General features: G+C 35.2%; 1 protein-coding gene across 2 annotated transcripts in view; it reads left to right on the top strand.

Annotated features, from left to right (window-relative positions):
* The window catches only part of LOC115066614 (uncharacterized), a 317,677-nt gene that overhangs the window by 136,772 nt on the left and 168,349 nt on the right, over positions 1–12,556 (top strand). The gene's annotated exons all lie outside the window — the stretch shown is intronic.

Here is a 12,556-nt window from a genome sequence, read left to right as displayed (position 1 = left end):
ACTCAATTTTGGTTGATTAGGTTGTGATTGAGGATAAAGTTTAGTTTGAAATTGAGATTAAAGTTGAGGTTGAGGTTGAAGTTGACATTGAGATTGAGGTTGAAGTTGAGATTGGGATTTAGATTTACATTGAGATTGATGTTGAGGCTGAAGTTGAGGTTAATATTCATATTTAGGTTGAGGTTGAGGGTGGCATTTAGGTTTAGATTGACATTGGAGTTGAGTTGAAATGAAACTGCGTTGTTGTTGTTAATGAATTTGAGACTCTGGAAAATTTATTTATCGGAAAATGATACAAACATTTATTGCAAATCTAAACACAAAAAATTAACTCCTAAACGTAAATAATATTTTCCCATTGGGTATTCTTTAATCTTCCATCCAGCTGCGTTTTTGTGCGTTCGCAGCACTCTTAATGCATGTGTTTCGCTCAATACAATTATAGTTTAATTCGTTCACATTTATGGGCGACAAAATGGCGACAAATATGTATATAATGTATAAATTTAACGATTACATTTGTTGAGATACTTCTCGTGCATAAAATTAAAATACATTACGAGAATGGATTGGCATGGCGTAATCGAATAAGCGAGTTAACTGAATGGGGAAAGCGAGTACATGAGTGTATGAGTATATATACGAGCGAATATGCGGATGTATGTATGTCCACGTGTATATCTCTATGTTAGCCATAAGGGCTCTAAGAAGCCGTTTTTCTTTGCGTTCATTCAGAGTGAGGTTTTCTTGATTTTTAGACGCTTTAGGTGTTCTACAATTCTGATTGTACGCTGAATAGTTGAAAGGTTTGATTTTACTTTGCTTAATTCCTTAATCTTAGCCGCAGAATTTGAGGCAATTTTAACATATTTGCGTACCGATCGTTCAGATAGTGCTTTGTTTTTCTTTAAAGTGTTTTCCATAAGCCTCTGAATCTTTTAAATATCTATCAAAGGTTCTGAAGCAGCGTTTCGATTGGATAGTATTTGGGAGTGAAAAAAGTCAACTTTTTCAAGTTCCAATAAGCTCAGAATAGCAGCTTTCCCATTTTTACTTTAAATGTAGCTCGAAAACAGTTTAATTGTTTATTTTCAGTAGTTTCTCAATAGAAAAAATTGTCCTTTTTTACGCACGACAAAGAAATATAAAGTCAAAGTTGCCATAGACATTTCTGGAATCTTCAAATGTACAGGTTTTTTTTCGCAGATCAACCAAATATGAGTATATATTTTTCGGACAAGATTCGAACTTTGATAATAAATGCATTTTGAACAATAAGAACAACCATGATTATAAATATAATAAATAAGACCAGCAGTGTATAGTTGCGTATGTTCAAACATGTAGTGGTGTGGTCAGTGAAGTGTTATTCGATATAATATATACATACATACATTGCCAATTTTTTCATCTACTAAAAGCATTAATACAGTTAAACGCAGGCGAAGTACAATCGTGGGCCCACTGCTGTTTCACATACCATGTTTATGTAATTATATAAGCATAGTTTTTTTTTTTTTAATTTTTATACTCTCGCAACAAAGTTGCTAAGGAGAGTATTATACATAGTTTTGTTCACATAACGGTTGTTTGTAAGTCCTAAAACTAAAAGAGTCAGATATAGGGTTATATATACCAAAGTGATCAGGGTGACGAGTACAGTTGAAATCCGGATGTCTGTCTGTCCGTCCGTCCGTGCAAGCTGTAACTTGAGTAAAAATTGAGATCATGATGAAACTTGGTACACGTATTTCTTGGCTCCATAAGAAGGTTAAGTTCGAAGACGGCCAAAATCGGCCAACTGCCACGCCCACAAAATGGCGGAAACCGAAAACCTATAAAGTGTCATAACTAAGCCATAAATAAAGATATTAAAGTGAAATTTGGCACAAAGGATTGCATTAGGGAGGGGCATATTTCGACCTCATTTTTTTGGAAAAGTGGGCATGGCCCCGCCCCCTACTAAGTTTTTTGGATATTTCTCGGAAACTACTACAGCTATGTCAACCAAACTCTATAGAAAAGTTTCCTTCAGGCACTTCCATATACAGTTCAAAAATGGAAGAAATTGGATAATAACCACGCCCACCTCCCATACAAAGGTTATGTTGAAAATCACTAAAATTGCTTTAACCGACTAACAAAAAACGTCAGAAGCACTAAATAATAGAAATTTTACGGAAGAAATGGCAAAAGGAAGCTGCACCCAGGTTTTTTTTTAAATTGAAAATGGGCGTGGCGTCGCCCACTTATGGACCAAAAACCATATCTCAGGAACTACTAGACCGATTTCAATGACATTCGGTATATAATATTTTCTTAACACCCTGATGACATGTACGAAATATGGGTGAAATCGGTTCACAACCACGCCTTCTTCCAATAAACGTATAAAATATATGTACATTAGGAACCAATGATGATAGCGGAATAAAACTTTACACAAATACGGTATTTGAGCTGACGTATCCCTTGTGGAAAAATTGTCGTGATCGGAGTATAACTTTTCAATGTCCCTGATATCCAACACGAAGAACTCAGTGCCTAACCTAACCTAACCTAATTTTTCAACGAAAATATCGGTAAATCTCTCAGAATTTAATTCTAATTAATTTTACAGCAAAATAAAAAAATATGTAAATGACGGATAATGAAAACTCGATTATCACTTTATCATGCGAGAGTATAAAATGTTTGGTGACACCCGAACTTAGCCCTTCCTTACTTGTTTTAAATAATTTTTTTTATCTCTAAAACTCATAAACATACATTAGTGATAATATTGCTATACAAAATTTTTCGGTTTACAAAAAAGTTCTAGATATTTTTTTTTTATAAAAGCATTAATTTTATAGTTATACGCAGATAGAGTTATGTTTGAAATGTACTGCATTTAAATAGTACATTTGAAGTATAAAATAACTATAAATATCTGTATTGTGGAGCAAATAAAGCCTGTCAGTTTACAAAGATTCGAAGTTAAACGTTTTTTTTATTGAGAGAGTTGAAACGTGAAATTTCCAAAGTGCCAATTACATATATTCCAATTTTTTACTAACTATTCTTCTCTCCTCTACTTGCAGGTATGTTTTCATAGTATTTGTTATAAAGCAACTACAAGAATAATCTCATGTTTAATACCAATGACCTACACAATGTCGGGTGAGTACGCAGAATTAAGTAAGAGAGAATGAGTGAGAGACAGTGAACACCAGAACACTGGCTTAGGAATCCTACAGAAAATAGATGTGCCATATCCAAGTAGCCGTATATATGTGTAAACACATACACGACTACAAATTGATTCAGTATTCCAACTGAGGCTACCCATAAACCATACTTAAATACATATTATTGTGTGTGTTTCAGTATTCAACTGACACTTGGTATTTCCATTTTGGCCAAAATCTGCTGTTGCAAAATGAATTCGTGTGCATATTTGCTTTTAGGTGTGATACGATGGCATCAGTTATGTCGAGCAGATGAAAGTGAAAATTGGTACTGAAATATGTATTCAAACTCATCACAGACGCCCACATGCCTCGGGTGGGAGTATATGAGATATTTAATGATATCAATATCATCAGCATATGCAAGTAGTTGTACACTTTTGTAGAAGATGGTACCTTCTCTGTTTAGTTCTGCAGCTCGAATTATTTTCTCCAGAAGAAGGTTGAAGAAGTTAAACGAAAGGGAGTCGCCTTGTCTGAAACTTCGTTTAGTATCGAACGGCGAACTCTATAGAAACGTATATGCGATGTCTCGGAGACTTAACCCACTTGGCGCAGATTGTGGGGTCTCCTTTTTTGTGGATTGGGCAGAGTTCACTTAAATTCCAATCGCTGGGCATGCTATCGTCCCACCATATTTTACAAAGAAGCTGATGCATGCTCCTTCTCAATTTTTCGTCGTCGTGCCGGCAATACATCAGCAGGCTGGAGAAGTGTTTCCTCTATAATTTTAGTCGGTCACCTCCCTGAGTTCTATAAGAGAATGCTCCGGTCTTGAAACCTTCGGTTAGTCGCCGCATTTTTTCGTAGAATTTTCGAGCATTTCGCCTGTTGGTCAGCTCACGCATTTCGGCCTCTTTCTTTTTCTGTCTGCAAATGCGTAGAAAGTGGGTGTGATTATTAAAAATATATAGTATAGGTTCGCACATTTCCCGATTAACTGCCATTTATATGCGAGGCTGTACGTGCGTTTGAAAATATTCATATAATTTGTATTTATTATAGAGTAGTTTCAGTTTTCCATTTTGTGTGTTTTGCTGTATTTTGCAAATTTTGAACTTTCCTTTCCACTTTTAGAGCTGCCACCATTCATGTTGCACATAACATCATTATATACTCGCATGCATTGCATGGCAGTCATATTTGAGCAAACATTGTTTATTGACTAGAACCAACCTACAGAAACGCAGTTTTACATGCAATTGTTGTTGTTAAAACTCTGCATTTGTTTTGGGGAACACTGCTCGAGGTTGTCTGTTTGCAAGCATAAATTTGTGCAGAGTTCGAATATAAATATTTTGTGAACACAAGTGCATGTAAGTGTGTATGTACAATATGTAAGTGGGTCTACAATTGTTCACCATACATATCTTGTACAAATATGCTTATATATGTGTCCACATACAGCTTATTTTTTTAACGTTTCATTAAAAATTCACTAACTTTAGATGTGCTGTCAGTTGCATACGTAAATTTATGCAGTCAGGGTATATACATACATATACGGATAAAACAACTGTGATATGTGTACATATACATATTGTATTTATATATATGTACATATGTATGCGAAAATTTGCATATGATTTCTTCTATACAAAAATCACTGCAGTTGTGAGAAGAAATTTCAGATGCGTTTATATTTGGTCAAGATGCATTTGATTTACATACATGTGTGTATACTCAACTACATTTATATAGGAATTGATAGTAGTCGTATTAAACACGAATATTTTTATAACATCTTTAAGAATGTAATATTTCGGCGGATACCTAAGAAGCTTTGATTTATATTTTCTATATCGAAAATGGAACTTAAAGCGGGAAATGTATATTGATTTATATCTATCATATACTCTGCTATTTGTTAGAAACATACATATTTGTCTTGTCATATTTTCCAACTTACTTTATCTTAATGAAAGAAAAAAAAACACCAATTAGGAAACATTTTATTTTGTCATTCGCACCATTGTGTCTGCAGCATGTGGCTAATAATGTTTCTAAGTCTATTTATCAAAAAGAGCATAATTCAGAACATTATTTTGAGTCCCAGTACATTTCGTTTTTGGCAACTAAAGCGGTTCTTAAACTTTGCTACGAAAAAAATTCCGGTGACTGCTGGCTGCTTTACTATTTTAGTAAGGAAGTAAGCGTTGAGTTTTCTAGTTTGTTAGCTTTTGTAGACAGTAAATTTTTTAGATAATTAGGGAGAGAAGAAGACCAATTAAAGTGGTCAAAAATAGCTCCCGATGGAAAACAGGCTGTTGCATAATCTCGTGAGTTTGATTGAATGATAAACTACGGTGGTATAAGTTTACCACGGTAAATAATGTGATTTCGTCATATCATCATTATTATTAAAACCCACTTTCTTGCAAAGATTTTTAGCATAGACATCATTTATTCTGACCTCCAACCGACTAAAAAAATCTATCTTTTACACGAATAAATAATTTTCACAATAATGAGATGGCTTATAGCCAAGCAATTCTGATGTTACTGCAGATATTATATAAGAATACAGCCTTTAGTTGGACTCCTACCTTACATAGGTTGGGTGTTCTACAACCCGTTCAGAACACATAGCAATTTATTTAACTAAGTACTTCAATTGCTTATATAATAAAACGTTTATTCACTTGATATTGTATAACCTTTAGATATTGGGCTGGCATTACGAGCAACCAAAGGTGTCATCGAACGGTAAATTGATTTTAGGAGAAATCGCTTTTGTTTTAATAATACTTTCAATATTTTATTTCATCATTTTATCTCTTCTTTCATTTTGAACCTAAGACCAAATATGTAATGGTCACGCACTCAAACTTCTCAGCTATTTCGGTCGTCTATGTAAAAGATCACTAAGCAAAAAATGTTGCAAATTAAATTTTTCCTTTTTAAAGTCAAAAGCTTTAATGAAAACACAATAAAAAGAATATTAAAATGCAGACAGAAAAAATTTACATACGAGAGTGAAAAACAATGAGAAAAACTAGCAAAAGTTGAAAGGTAACAAGGCGAAATGGCGCTGCAAGCGAATTAAATGCGGATAAAGATCTAACTTCAAAAAAAAAAAAACATACACATGCAAAAAATACAGTGCTTTTATTGATGAAGAAAATATTTTTGTGGTTTCTAATTTCTATTTTTTCTTTACATTATTCATATCTAAAGCGAGTTAAAAATATTCATACGCTTTTTATTATATTCATAAAAAAATGGAAAAAGAAAAATTTGAGAAATCTTCATTACGCCCGCATACAATGCCGCAGAATGGTAAAACAGACTTTTTTATTCTTTGTTTGCTTTTTTCTTCCTTGTATGTATGTATTCAAAAAGAAAACCAAAGCTGACCAAATGCCTGCTGCTCTTTCGGTCAAATACTAGGCTTGCCGCATGCCACAAACACAGCTGCTGGGAAGGCATTGGATCTGCTGCTGCTGCTGCGACTCGATTGATTTTGCCATTTTTTCCTTTGACTATTTTCCTTTAAGGAAAATCCTATTTTCAGTCTGCGTACTTGTCGGCTCATTCGTTTTGTTTAGTTGGCACTCACCCGCATATTCGCATTTATTTGTTATCCACTTTTGTTTTGCACAACCATTTTACATTCGGCCAACCGCACCGCTGCCTCCCATTCACCATTTCTTGGTGAATGCATAAAAAAATTGAAATGAAGATGAAAAAGACGAAGAAGACGCAATAATATTGAAACCATTTTATTTTGGCGCGTGGCAACGTAGTGCGGGAGCAAATAAATTTTGCTTTCTTTGCCTCCTGCCAACTTCAATCATCCAACGGCTGCTGTTGCTTTTGTTTCACGCCTTAGTTCATATTTCTTTTCAACCGTTTTCTTTGTTATTGTTGCTCTGTTCCACCATTATTGCCTTTTCTGTGTTGCTAGTGAATTGAAGCGTATGAACCCTTGAGAAGTATGCCTGTAATGAAAGTCAATTTTTTGTAAAAGTACATTCGTAAAATGTTTGCACGAAGCAATGACGCCTTTATGTATGTTTCGGTGTTTTACATACAGTGGACGATGGGTAGATTCAAGAGCAATATAACCGTGAAGTTAAGGATGAATCAGCGATTAATATTCTTAAATAATTATGGAATGATTTAAGTGATTCTATAAACATATAGCGGTGACTTTTCTCCTTCAATACGACAGTCAAGAATTAGTTTAACAAGACCTACGCGGACGTCATCGCTGTATTCTCTTCAGTGTTGAGTCAGAGAAATCAAAAATCTGCTTTTTAAGGGGTAGAACTTTTGTACTCTCGAGCTCAGTCAAATATCTCGGAGTCATCCTAGTTAAAAAACTAAGCTGGAGAGAATACGTTGAGAGCAGAGCTTCCAAAATCTTTCAAATCTGGAACTCCTGCGGAAGAGCTCCACTTTGCTGTATTGGCTTTTTACGAATGTCATCTGCCCCATACTAATGTATGGTGCAGTGGTGTGCTGGTTGGCATTTTCGAAAAAGTCCTGTATTAAAACTTTGGAACAGGTGCAATGGTCCTGCTTGTTGGGGATTACGGATACAATGGAAACTACTTCAACAAAGGCTATGGAGGTTATCCTCATGCCGCTAATATACATTTAAGCGAGATACGAGGACAATCTGGGCATCACTACGGGCATTAACTCGGGTTAAGCTGGCAAACCATGGGTCTGACTTTCTTCTTATGTGAATTGTTGGGGAGCCATTTCGAGGTGCACCGAGAACGACTACCACGGAGAATTAAAGAACAGCGCGAAAAGAGTGCACTAAAAAAAGCAAAGGCGAAGCATCGACTTAAGGTGTGCGATATCATATGGCATTGTATATTATGTAGAATATGTATGTTATAATTATATAATTTTTATTTGCAAAAATTTTATGAAAAATTACACAATAATATTTGTATTCAGTGACACACTTGGTTAAAGTTTCATTAAATTATTATTAATTTCTTAAGCCGAAACAACTATTTAGCTTTTTGTGCAACTTCTACCCTGCCATTCTTTTCTATGCGTTAATTTTTTCCTTTCAGTTCATTTACATCCGTTTTCTCCACTTTTTATCTTACTCAATTTTATAGCAGCGCCAACTAATTTTTTTTTTGACTTTAGACATATTGATGTAGTTGTTATCGCTTATGTTGTTGCTTTTTGTGTTTCATCGTTACCACATAAACTTCGTCGCTGCTGCCTTCCGAATTGAAGCCGCTCTTTGACGGGTATTTGCTTCCCATCTATTGCACGACTCACCAAAGCAATGATGAAAAAAACACAATAACAAAAACAAATGACAACACTAAAACCACAAAACAACCAAAAAAGGCAGCAGACATTCTCGACTAGCCGCTTGCTGAACCGTCTCTGCAGTTAGCCTTATGGTGGGGCTAGTTGGCCTGTAAGCTCCACAATTCGCCGCACTCCCCTCTATGTTGTTACTAAAATTTACACCTCAGCAAACACTTCCAAGATTTGGCTAATGCCCGGATTACTATTTCCACACCTGAGCTCTACCGCCTTACGTGCATTACTTAAGATTTTGTACTGACGTGCCTGTATTTTATTTTTTATACCCTCAACAGGGTATATTAAGTTTGTCATGAAGTTTGTAACACCCAGAAAGAAGCGTCGGAGACCATATAAAGTATATATATAAATGATCAGTATGTCGAGCTGAGTCGATTTAGCCATGCCCGTCTGTCTGTCTGTATATATACGAACTAGTCCCTCAGTTTTTAAGATATCGTTTTGAAATTTTGCAAACGTCATTTTCTCTTCAAGAAGCATCGGACTACTATAACATATAGCTGCCATACAAACTGAACGATTGGAATCAATTTCTTGTATGGAAAACTTTCACATTTGACATGATATATTCACGACATTTGTTATTTATTATATGTAATCTCCAAAAAAATTGTTCAGATCGGTTAACTATAGCATATAGCTGCCATACAATCTGAACGATCGGAATAAAGTTCTTGTATGGACAACTTCCACATTTGACAAGATATATTCACGAAATTTGGTATATATTATTCCGAAGAAGTTCAGATCGGCTAACTATAGTATATAGCTGACATACAAACTGAACGATCGGAATCAAGTTCTCGTATGGACAACTTTGACATTTGAAAAGATATATTCACGAAATTTGGTATAGATTATTTTTTAAGCCAACAATGTAATCTCCGAAGAAATTGTTCAGATCGTTTAACTATAGCATGTAGTTGCCATACAAACTGAACGTTCGGAAACAAATGCTTGTATGGAAAACTTTCACATTTGACAAGATATATTCACGAAATTTGGTATATATTATTCCGAAGAAGTTCAGATCGGCTAACTATAGCATATAGCTGACATACAAACTGAACGATCGGAATCAAGTTCTCGTATGGACAACTTTGACATTTGAAAAGATATATTCACGAAATTTGGTATAGATTATTTTTTAAGCCAACAATATAATCTCCAAAAAATGTGTTCAGAACGGATTACTATAGCATATAGCTTCCAACCTGAACACATAGTTACTAACAGAAATGCACCCGTGAAGGGTATTTAGCTTCGGTGCAACCGAAGTTAACGTTTTTTCTTGTTTTTATTAAATTTAAAAGTGAAAAATATATTTTGCATCAGTCAACCTCTGTCTGTCATGGCTATCATACGCAAACTACTCTTTGAGTTTTTGAGATGTTGAACAGGATTTTTTTAGACATCTTTTCTCTCTTAGAAGCTAAGCTGTTCAGATTTCTGAACAGTTCTTAACGGCTAAAATTGTAAATGAGATATTTTTGTAAATCTGTATAGAAACAGATATCATATTACAAATATTTATGTGCATTATCGCTAGCACATACAAATACAGTCTTAAACAAAAATATGTACTTACAAAAACCTATTTTAGTTATCACTGTAATAAATGTTCATTTCGGATATATTGATTAGAGACTGTCGTATTTAACCATGCGATGTAAAGGATCGCAAATGATCCTAAAATAATAATAGAAACGAAATAGTTATGTACATATGCCTTTGGGAACACTTATGTTTAAGATATTTATAACGGGTGATTTTTTTGAGGTTAGGATTTTCATGCATTAGTATTTGACAGATCACGTGGGATTTCAGACATGGTGTCAAAGAGAAAGATGCTCAGTATGCTTTGACATTTCATCATGAATAGACTTACTAACGAGCAACGCTTGCAAATCATTGAATTTTATTACCAAAATCAGTGGTCGGTTCGAAATGTGTTTCGCGCGCGTGTTTTGTTCAGCGATGAGGCTCATTTCTGGTTGAATGGCTACGTAAATAAGCAAAATTGCCGCATTTGGGGTGAAGAGCAACCAGAAGCCGTTCAAGAACTGCCCATGCATCCCGAAAAATGCACTGTTTGGTGTGGTTTGTACGCTGGTGGAATCATTGGACCGTATTTTTTCAAAGATGCTGTTGGACGCAACGTTACGGTGAATGGCGATCGCTATCGTTCGATGCTAACAAACTTTTTGTTGCCAAAAATGGAAGAACTGAACTTGGTTGACATGTGGTTTCAACAAGATGGCGCTACATGCCACACAGCTCGCGATTCTATGGCCATTTTGAGGGAAAACTTCGGACAACAATTCATCTCAAGAAATGGACCCGTAAGTTGGCCACCAAGATCATGCGATTTAACGCCTTTAGACTATTTTTTGTGGGGCTACGTCAAGTCTAAAGTCTACAGAAATAAGCCAGCAACTATTCCAGCTTTGGAAGACAACATTTCCGAAGAAATTCGGGCTATTCCGGCCGAAATGCTCGAAAAAGTTGCCCAAAATTGGACTTTCCGAATGGACCACCTAAGACGCAGCCGCGGTCAACATTTAAATGAAATTATCTTCAAAAAGTAAATGTCATGAACCAATCTAACGTTTCAAATAAAGAACCGATGAGATTTTGCAAATATTATGCGTATTTTTTTGGGAAAAGTTATCAAGCTCTTAAAAAATTTATACAAACTGTCAGTATGTACAGTAGATTAGTATTAAGATATGTGTATGTGCTCTGTATGGGGTGCATACATGAATTAGAATTAAGAAAATCTATAAATAAAGGAGCTCTGGGCAACCAGAGCTGAGTATTATTTTATACTTAAAATTAAACCGTCGCTGTTACATAAGCATTTGTCAGAATCGCTGATATATACATATCGCCGATAAATTACAAACTAACCGATCAAAATCAAATTTCTGTTAATATCCCTTTCTGTTAATATCCCTAATACATCATACTATAGACAATATAGCTTCGACAACCGAAGTTACCGTTTTTTTCTTGTTTTTAACAGAGATTTGTTATAAAGTCAACTTAGGTCGTCTTAGCTAAAGAATCTTGATTTTGTTAATATCTAGAGGGAAAATTCGCTATAAGAACTCTTCACCTACTATACATGCACTGCTCCGTCCGTCTGTCTGTCCGTGCAAGCTGTAAATTGAGTAAAAATTGAGATATCTCGATTAAACTTGGTGTGTGAGTTCCTTAGATGGGCATAATCGGACCACTGCCATGCCCACAAATCGCCTTTAGCCGAAAACATATAAAGTGCTATAACTAAGCACTATATTAGGATAGAAACTTGTAATTTGGCATAGATGATCGTAGTAGCCAGGGCCACCTGTGTGCAAAAATTTTGAGAAAGTGGGTGTGGCCCCGTCCTCTAATAAGCTTAATGTATATGTATATCTCCTAAACCACTAAAGCTGGAATAAGCAAATTCGCCCAGCAGGAATATTGCAAGAACTTCCATTAATAGTGTGATGAAATGGATGAAAATCCCGTTCACTCCCCATATAACGGTACTGTTCAAAACTACTTAAAGTGCGCCGGGAGGGTATGACAGGACATTATAGGTGCCGCTGGAATAACTGGACGATGGGCGTGGCACCGCCCACTTTTTGGTGAGAACATATATCTCTGGACCCGACTTACCGATTTCAATAAAATTTAGTACGTGGGATTATTTTCATATTCCTATGTTACGTTGTGAAAATGAGCGAAATATGAGCAATTATTAACTACGTTTACTTCCCATATAGCACAATATTAAATTCCACTGGATTCTCTCCAGTACACAAATAAAGAAGCAATTAAAATAACATTATTAAACTTTACACAAATAATGCCTTTAGTATATGCTATCTTATGACCAAAAACAAGGGCCAATTGTTGTTATTTTTAATCGTTTTTCAGTTCAACAACATCTGACGTGGTCGTTCCAGCTTCTCTTAATTTTTTAAAGGCCTACTAAAATATAAAAACATTCGATATAAATTTTGTTATGC

This window comes from Bactrocera dorsalis, chromosome 3 (assembly GCF_023373825.1).
Source record: "Bactrocera dorsalis isolate Fly_Bdor chromosome 3, ASM2337382v1, whole genome shotgun sequence".
NCBI lineage: Eukaryota > Metazoa > Arthropoda > Insecta > Diptera > Tephritidae > Bactrocera > Bactrocera dorsalis.
This window is presented reverse-complemented; position numbering and strand designations above follow the sequence as displayed.